Consider the following 9,594-nt stretch of genomic DNA (forward strand, 5'->3'; position numbering starts at 1 on the left):
TCATAGTGTACATACTGTTACATTTGTTCTATTTTAATGGTATTAATCTTTTACAGTGTCTAATTTGTTAGACTTTAGCGTTGGTAAATAGAGCATGTGCAAGGTTGCTGCTCTGTTTCCGGCCTCCGCTGAGGTGCTTGGGATGTATGTTCTGTGCCAGCAGGAGACTGTTGTAGTGGAAAATGATATGTGCCGATCAGAACTTACATAATGGACTGCAGCTCTGAGGTTTGGCTTCCAGTGACTTTGAATCCTCAACTCTCCCTCCTTCCCCTGGGCGCCACGTGTGGGCTGGGGTGTGCTTTCCTTTGGTGCCACCAAGAGCCTCAGAGCTGGAAATCAGGGGCTGGGGCTGTGGTGTAGAAGGTTAAGCCTTCGTCTGCAGTGCCAGCACCCCATATGGGTGCCAGTTTGAATCCTGCCTGCTCCACTTCCAATCCAACTCCCTGCTAATGTGCCTGGGAAATCAGCAAAGATGGCCCAAGCGCTTGGGCCCCTGCACCCATGTAGGGGACCTGGATACAACTTCTGGCTTTGGCCTGGCCCAGACCTGGCCATTGTGACGGTTTGGGGAGTGAACCAGTGGACGGAAGATCTCTTTCTCTCCCTCTGTCTCTCTCCCCCCCCCTTCCCCTCTCTCCCTGTTTCCCTCCCTCCTCCTCTCTCTGTATCTCTGCTTTTCTTTTTCTTTTTTTAATTCAAAAGGAAATTTATTTCAAAAGCATAAGGGAACATTTACATTTGAACAAAGTGACAAACTGGTGTCTTGCAAAAGAAAAAAGAAACCCATGGCATGAAATTTCTATTCAAATTTTGGAAGCAAAAATAACCTAAGTTTTACACTATTGCCTTAGAAAGGGAAAGGGGACCCACAAAGTGGTAGGGAAGAAATGCAGTCAACATAATGTTCAACTGGAGAAAGTAAAATCACTTCTGCTCAGCTTTGAGTTTACAAATATGCTTAAAAAAAAGGAAAAATTACATGTTCAAATTTATATAGTTGTAGTCCCAATAGTTTCTGTACTAGAAATGGCTATAGGCCACTTGCTGCTCTATTTCTGAGGTCCAGACAAGCTGGTCACAGTTTTCAAATGACAGTTCCTTGTTCCTATGTTCAGATTCCTAAGGAGCTTAGGTTCAGCTTAGAATCATTTGGAATGTTTAGTGTATCTCTGCTTTTCAAATAAATAGATTAATTTTTTTAAAAGCTGGAAATCCCTTGCCCACCTGGAGGAAGCCTCACGCCACCCAACTCCAACACTGCGGTGAAAACTTCACCTTTTCAAGGTGTGTTAGACGGACTGCGAAAGCCTGTCCTGCTCCCACTCGGTACATGAGTAACAAAGCCCACATCTCTTGATTGCATCAGTTCTCGGGTGCTTGGTTGACTCCTGTGTTGTTCTTCAGTCATGACCCATAAGCGTACAAAACTACGGCTGCTGTGGCCTGGTTGACCTGGAAACGATACTACAAGTGATTGAGGAAGATAGGAAATCAGTGGCAGGTACTGCTCACAGGCCAGGCTCGTCCCATCCCACCATAGCTCCAGTCTTCCATACAAGAACAGAGTTCAAAGCTACGCAAGTTCCAGATAGGGAGAGACTTCTAATGATCCACACTGAAGGTCAGACACAGAGGCATATCTCTCAGCGCCGTGGCAGTCCTGGCTGAGGCAAAGAGTTTGTGTGTGATGTTGCACTCAGTGGGCCCTTGGCTGATGTCCCATTGAACCATCAAGAGGGGGCAGAGCAAAAGCATCACTTTGGGGTGAAGTGGCAGCCTGTGTGTTGTTTCGCTTCGGTTGGTACTGTGACAAGATGCTAATTAAAATTTTTTTAAAAATTTAAATTTACTAAATTCATTTTTAACAATTTTATTTTTAACAAAAGATAATGTAAGAAAAGGCTGGATCCAAATATGATGAATTTACTGCTAACTGGGGATGGTTTAAATGATTCAAGAATCTACATTCAGGGACCAGCATTGTGGCATAGTGGGTAAGGACACCACCTGCAACAGTGGCATCCCATATGGGCATCGGTTTGAATTCCAGCTGCTCCACTTCCAATCCAGCTCCCTGATAATGACCTAGGGAAAAAAAAAAAAAGCAGCAGAAGATGGCCCAAGTGTTTGGGCCCCTGCTGCCCACGTGGGAGACTGGAAGAAGCTCCTGGCTCCTGCCTCCAGCCTGGGCCAGCTTTGGCTGTTGCAGCCATCTTGGAGCAAACCAGTGCATGGAAGACTTTGTCTCTCTGTCTTTCCCTCTCTCTCTGTAACTCTGACTTTCAAAATGAATAACTAAATCTCTTTAAAAAAAAAAAAGTCTATATTCCATAACGTCAGAGTGGTGAGCCTGCAGGTGTGGATGTGAAGGCAGCTGAAGACTATTTGGAAACTGTAGACTAGCCGATCATGAAAGAAAATTGCATGCCAGGGCCAGTCTTCTGTATGGCCGAAACCTCCCTCGTGTGGGCGTGGAAGCCTGGAAGGGCTGTCATCCTACAGGAGCGGGCGAGGTTGGGTGTCAGGCTTGAAAGGGCAGGGGAAGAGTCTAGCTTTGGTCAGCGTTGCAGGTTACACACTGAAACCCTTGTGAGCTGGTGCCATGCGAACCGCCCAGGTGAGGCCTAGAGGGTGAGCACGCCTTGGCTGTGGGTGAGTACCCCTTGCCTGCTGGTGAGCACACCTTGCCCGTGAAGAGCACGCCTTGGCTGTCAGTGAGCACACCTTGCCTGTGAGTGAGCACGCCCTGCCTCTCAGTGAGCATGCCTTGCCAGAGCAAGGAGACGCCCTGGCTCCTCCTCCAGGAGGCCCTCCTGCACCGCCATGCGGGCAACACAGAGAAGCATAGTTTGGAGAAATGCTCTCCTTTCAAGACTGAGCTTGTTTATGAATTGCTGATAATGCTCCTGCGTGTCCTTGTGTTGGGGACTGTCGACCCCACATGGAAAGGCTGTTTCTCCTTGTGGACCCCAAGCGGTGGATCAGAAGGGGGTAGCAGACTGTGCCCAGGCTGCTGCTGCACCCGAGGAGGACAACATTCATGAGTCCTGGGCTCTGGAGGATGTCGCCCACGAGTGTGTGAATGCATCTGGAAGAAGACACCAGCAGGGTAACCTGTGACCTCAAAGCATCTGTCACAGATGAGCAGGCCGCGGCGAAAAGCGCGGCTCTGGTGGAGATGGTGAACTTCAACCTGAGGGAGGAAGAGGAGGATGTTGAACAGCTCCCGGGGCGGTGCCTGTGCGGTGACTGATGAGCAGTTGTTGGAAGTGGAGCAGAGATGCATAGCAGAAGGAGCAGCAGGAGAGAGGGGAACTGCAGAGGAGTCCTTAAGAATCCTCATGGTTGGCCGGCGCCATGGCTCAACAGGCTAATCCTCCACCTTGCGGCGCCGGCACACCGGGTTTTAGTCCCGGTAGGGGCGCTGGATTCTGTCCTGGTTGCCCCTCTTCCAGGCCAGCTCTCTGCTATGGCCTGGGAGTGCAGTGGAGGATGGCCCAAGTCCTTGGGCCCTGCACCCACATGGGAGACCAGGAGGAAGCACCTGGCTCCTGGCTTCAGATCAGTGAGATGCGCTGGCCGCAGTGGCCATTGGAGGGTGAACCAATGGCAAAGGAAGACCTTTCTCACTGTCTCTCTCTCACTGTCCACTCTGCCTGTCAAAAAAAAAAAAAAAAAAAAAAAGAATCCTCATGGTGCACTCAAGCAGCTTTGTAGACTTCAGCCATCCCAGTAGAAAGCTTGTAAGCATGGACCCAGCACTGAGAGGTTTTCCATTAATAGCAGCAATGTTCACACTGAATTGTCTGCCTATCGGGGAATCTATGATGAGGAAAAGAAACCAAGCAAACCAGCACGGACACTTCAGTCAAGGGAGAGACAGCTCCCCAAGAAGAGCCTCGGGCAGACCCATCAGGAGGCGGCTTTGTTGTCATAGCAGGTGACAGCTGCCCCAGGAGACTTTCCCGTGGGAAGGGGTGGAGGCAAAGACAGTGACATTGATTCTGACCTATTGTTGGGCTAGGCTAATCTGTGTGTTTGTGGCTTAGCTTTTGACAAAAAAAAAAAAGGGTTTTTTTTTTTTTTAAGATTTTATTTATTTGAGAGGCAGAGAGAGAGAGAGAGAGAGAGAAGCCCTCCATCCTCTGGTTCACTCCCTAAATGGCCACAATGGCCAGAGTTGGGCCGATCTGGAGTCAGGAGCTAGGAGCTTCTTCTGGGTCTCCCACGCAGGTGCAGTGGCCCAAGCACTTGGGCCATCCTCTACTGCTTTTCCATGCCATAGCAGAGAGCTGGATCAGAAGTGGAGCAGCTGGGACTCGAACTGGTGCCTGCCACCCATGTAGGAGACACCAGTAGTGTTCCCGGCTTTGGCCTGGCCCAGCGCTGGCTGATTTAGGCATTTGGGGATTGAACTGGAGAATGGGATATCTCTGTTTGTCTGTCTCTGCCTCCCTGGTCTTCAAATAAATGAAAATAAACAACATTTTAAATGTTAAGCCACTGCCAGCAGTGCTGGCATCCTATATGGGCATCTGTTTGTGTCCTGGCTGCTCCATTTCTAATCCAGCTCCCTGCTAATGGCCTGGGAAAGCAGCATAAGATGGTCCAAGTACTCGGGCCCCTGTCACTCATGTGGGAGACCTGGAAGAGGCTCTTGTCTCTTGGCTTCAGCCTGTCCAACTCCAGAGGCTACAGCCATTTGGGGAGTGAATCCATGGTTGGAAGATCTCTCTCTGTTTCTTCTCTCTGTAATTCTGCCTTTCAAATAAATCTTTAAAAGAAAAAGAAACAACCAAGAGAAAATATAGGAAGTGTTGATAGACAAGAAAGCATCTCTGGGGAAAAAAACTTTTTTAAGTAACTTAAAGGAACAAGGAATTGCTTAAAAATATATTTTAAAATATGCAAAGCTCTCTCTACAGTGAATGAACATTATTACTATGTCAATATATTTTATGAAACATTGATTTTCTTTTTTTACTAGTTTGCTTTTAGGTACTTTTCTTGAAACTAGGGGTTAAAATTTAAACAATGAAAATAGAGTTTAATTAGCATATTAGGTGTAAATAATTTAGAATGATTCCAACATACTAAAAAGAACAAAAAGGTCTGGGAAGAGAAATTCATCATTCATTAAAGCAGTTCCTAAGTCCCCAGCCCCACATCTTACTCTGGAAAAACATTCCCAAATTACCACTGGACCATAAAGCTTTATAATAACAGTTTGGCTTCCGATAAATTACACACCACAGACTGAAAAAAAAATCCAAAATTCAAAATTGGCTGCAGTCCTCTTGTTTTGACAAATATTCTTCCATCAAGTTTGCAATAGCTGTGTGGTGGAGTTCTTGGTCGAAAGTTACAAAACCTAACTTAGACTAGCTTCAGCAAGAAAGAAAACTCACTTATAAACACGAATGGGAAATTGAGGGGTGCAGCTGGGCTTTGGCCCCCGCACCCAGAACTGCAGTCTTCATGCCCAGTCAGATGCCACATCTGGCTGCTGCTCCTTCTGTAGGGGTTCTGTGCTTCCCCGTGTGTGCCTCCCTTCATGGACCCAGGAATAAAGGTCTTTGTACTTCCGGACTTACACAGCCCAACTTAGCAAATGTAGCAGAGAACAGTGCTTCTCTCCTCATGGCAATGTGGCGTAGCAGGTTGAGCCTCTGCCTATGACAGCAGCAGCCCATATGGGAGCACCAGTTTGAACTGAATTCTTGATGACCTCGACTTCCAATCCAGCTCCCTGCTAATGGTCCTGGGAAAGCAGCAGCAGATGGTCCAAGTACTTAGGCCCCTGTCACCCAGATAGAGTTCCAGACTCCTGGGGCTGGCGCTGAAACACAGCGGATAGAGCTGCCGCCTACAGTACCAGCATCCCATACAGGTACCAGTTGAAGTCTTGGCTGCTCCACTTCTGATCCAGCTCCCTGCTAGTGCACTTGGGAAATCAGCGGGGGATGGCCCAAGTCCTTGGGCTCCTACACCCACACTGGGGAGCCAGAAGAAGCTCCTGGCTCCAGGCTTTCGGATCAGTCCAGCTCTGGCCATTGCAGCCATTTGGGGAGTGAATACCAATGGAAGAACTCTTTCTCTCTGCTCTGCCTCTCTGTAACTCTGCCTTTCAAATAAATAAATCTTTAAAGACAGAGTACATAAGAAATCTCAGGCATTTAAATTGGAGAACACTTAAACAGTACTTATTTAAATGTTGAAACATTCCTTCATAGAGTTCTGAAGAGAAACAAATACACATGATCATCACTTCTGTAATAAAAATAAACATTACTGAGACACAGGTAGCAGCTGATTTGTTAAGGGTACATTCCTTGAGGCCCAACTGGTATTTCAGTGGGTGGTGATAGGCAATATTTTTATTTTTAGGATCCCCACAGTTGATTACCTTTGACTAACACAGAAATACAGAAGGCATTTCTAGGCTTTTAAAAAGTTACTTTGGTTTCTGTAGAAGAAGAAAACATATTTTTAGCCATTCCCAGAGGGGCTTAAGAACAATAGATTTTACATCACTGCTGATGGAGAAAGGAGGTGCTTAACATGTGCATGTCCACGGCGCCCTTAAACGTGGGGAAGGGAGCTGGGATCTTGGACAGCGACAACACAGCACAACGAAATGACTAAGAGCTTCCTAGTAGCCAAAAAAGGTTGCAGGAGCTAGAAACTGTTTAGCACTTCCTCTCCGGGGAGACTGCTTCAGAGATGAGCTCCAAAACCAATGGGGCTGGAGGTGAATGAGGAGGGTGGGCGTTCTGGGGCTTTAGGAGGGTGCTGAGTGCTACAGCATCAGGAGACGGTTCACAGCTAACAGCTGCACGAAGACAAGACCCTCAGGCTTTGCCTAGGACTAGCCGAAAGCTTGGTCTAACCCTGGGTAAATACAGTTGCTTGGAGCCAGCTTCGGAAGAAAACCTGTGTGCTTGAGTCTCCGGAGGTGTGGTTGTTGCAGAAGTAGTGGCAGGAGGAGAGAGATGCGGCAGATTGCTCTTCTCCCCAGGTTGTTGAGAAATGGCGAAGCTCCTGCATTAGAGCTCTTTCTGTTGCAGCCTCTCCTCTGCCGTCAGCTCACAGCTTCTGTCGGCCGTACTCATCAGGGAGCATGGCAGTCTTCCGGGTTATAGCTCCTTTTCCCTGCAGGGTTCTTTGTCTCATGACCACAAAGAATGAGGCACATAGACAAGGAAGGAGTGAGTAAAGTGATGGTTGTTTATGGAAAGAAGCGAAGAAAGCTCTGTGACAGCTCCAGCTGCCCTGCAAGCAGCTGCCTACCCTGAGCTGCTGCTGCTTAAGACTGTCTGGCAGGGCCAGTATGTGGTGTAGCCGGTAAAGCCACTACCTGAGATGTTAGCATCCCATATGGTCTCTGGTTCGAGTCCTGGCTGCTCCATTTCCAATCCAGCTCCCTGATAGTGGCGGAAAAGCAGTGGAAGATGGCCCAAGTGCCTGGGCCCCTGTCACCCATGGGGGATATCCAGAAGAAGCTCCTGGCTCCTGGCTCCTGGCTTCAGCCTGGCCCAGTGCTGACCATTGCAGCCATCTGGGGAAACGGAAGAACTCTCTTTTTCCCTCTCTCTGTGTCTCCCTTACTCTCTTTGTAACTTGGATTTCAAAATAAATAAATCTTAAAAAAAAAAAAAAAAAAAAGCACTGGCTTGGATTTTTATGGGTTTTTAAAGGAGGATGGTCATCTGATTGGTTGAGGTCTATGCTAATTTGGTATTCTACATTAACCAATCAGGGGACTGATATCAGAGTACCCTGTTACGCACAGAAGTTTGCAGAGTGCTCCATCAGGTCCATTTGGCAAATGCAGCAGCATCTGCAGATTGCACTGTATGCGTTCCTCCGTCTCCCTCCCCTCCCTCGGGGCTCCTTGAGGGTTCCATCATGTATGTTTCTTCCTTTCCTATAGGGGCCCCTGGAGTGCCTATCATGGTTTTTCTGCCAGAGGTTGTCTGAGAACCACGTTAAGGGTCTCCCCTAGAGTAAGCTTGGTTTGGCCATGATTCTCATCATGCAAACATCATTAGGGAGCAAGCATTTGTACCTCAGTGCATGTGGCCTGTTCTTGGGTGTATTGCTTACTTAGTGTTAGTTGCACTTAATAAAGACTTCTGGGAGTTGGAGACTGAGACCAGTGGCCGGGAGCGGCCTCCCGAGAAGCCTCGGAAACACGACCGTGGAGCAGCAGACCTGGAGCAGGTCACCGACTGTGTGGCAGAGAAGGGGAGCGGAGTTGCAGTTTAGAGACGGCCACGTCAGTCACTGGAGAGGGACGGTCCTGGGAGCAGAAAGCTAAACAAAAGTGCTGACCGAGATGGAGATCTCTTGAGCAGCAGCAGAACTGAGCTTGTGGGAACACATGGGCAATGTGGTAGAGGCTCTTATTGCCCTAACCAACTGATAAGTGCTTCCTTACCCATTCTTTCTGGCTTAATTTATTGCAGTAAAAAATTTTTGGTCTTTAAAAAAAAAAGACTTTTGCTTCGACATATAATGTACATCAAATGGTTGGTGTGCTGGATTTGCTCACTTATTCTTTTCTTAAAAAAAAAATTATTTATTTGAAAGGTAGAGTTACAGAAAGAGAAGGAGAAACAGAGATCTTCTACCCACTGATTCACTCTCAAAATGGCTGGAATGGCCAGGGCTCTGCCAGGCCAAAGCCGGGAGCCAGGAGCTTCTTCTGGGTCTTCCATGTGGGTGCAGGGGTCCAAGGACTTGGGCCATCTTCTGCTTTCCCAGGCCATAGCAGAGAGCTGGATCAGAAGTGGAGGAGCCAGGACTTGAACCAGCTCCCATATGGGATGCCAGCACTGCAGTCCATGGCTTAACCCACTGTGCCACATAGCAGACCCTCACCTATTTTTTACGCTAAGAGAAAACCTCATCTTTATAACCGAAGCTGGCCAGGTTGCTCAGTCTCCACCAAATTACCCATTAACGGAGAAGGAAAGAAGAAAAAAAATCTTCATACAGAGGCTCTGCCCAAGGAACTCCACTGACCTTGTCCCCAGGATTGCCTTTTGAAGAACTAAATAGAATCCTTGCCATTAGTATCTGATCATCTTACAGGCCTATGGAGCAATGAGAGGTGAAAGTGGTCATACTTCATGGGATTCCTCACATAGCAGGAAGACCACAGGGTCCCTTCAAAGTAACATCTCTCAGATGTTTGTTTATAAATCATTAAATAATGAGGGAAATTAATGATTCAGAAAGGGTCCTATGGCACTACTGATTAAATATAAATTAGAACTTGCAATAAAAACATCTGAAATGATAATTAAAATGGAGATAGACACCTAAAAGCTTAACTTTAAAAGCTAATCTTTTTTTAAAAAATGATGTATTTGTTTGAAAGGCGGAGAGAGAGAGAGACAGAGCACAAGTGAGAGTTCTTCTATCTGCTGGTTCACTCCCTAAATGGCCACAAAGGCCAGGGCTGGTCCAGGCTGAAGCCAGGAGCCTGGAACTCCATCTCTGTCTTCCTCATGGGTGGCGGGGCCTTAGCACTTCGGCGACCTTCTGTTGTTCCCAGGCACATTAGCAAGGAGCTAGATTCAAAGT

General features: G+C 47.5%; 1 non-coding gene and 1 pseudogene across 1 annotated transcript; both read left to right on the forward strand.

Annotated features, from left to right (window-relative positions):
* The first annotated feature begins 1,694 nt into the window (after positions 1 to 1,694).
* Positions 1,695 to 1,818, forward strand: LOC133772101 (small nucleolar RNA SNORA21). Its single transcript, XR_009867727.1, has one exon. It is a non-coding gene; the product is annotated as a small nucleolar RNA SNORA21 (small nucleolar RNA).
* A 1,267-nt stretch (positions 1,819 to 3,085) lies between these two features.
* Positions 3,086 to 8,428, forward strand: LOC133771037 (huntingtin-interacting protein K-like; annotated as a pseudogene).
* The last annotated feature ends 1,166 nt before the right edge of the window (positions 8,429 to 9,594 follow it).

Source organism: Lepus europaeus, chromosome 12 (genome assembly GCF_033115175.1).
Source record: "Lepus europaeus isolate LE1 chromosome 12, mLepTim1.pri, whole genome shotgun sequence".
Lineage (NCBI taxonomy): Eukaryota > Metazoa > Chordata > Mammalia > Lagomorpha > Leporidae > Lepus > Lepus europaeus.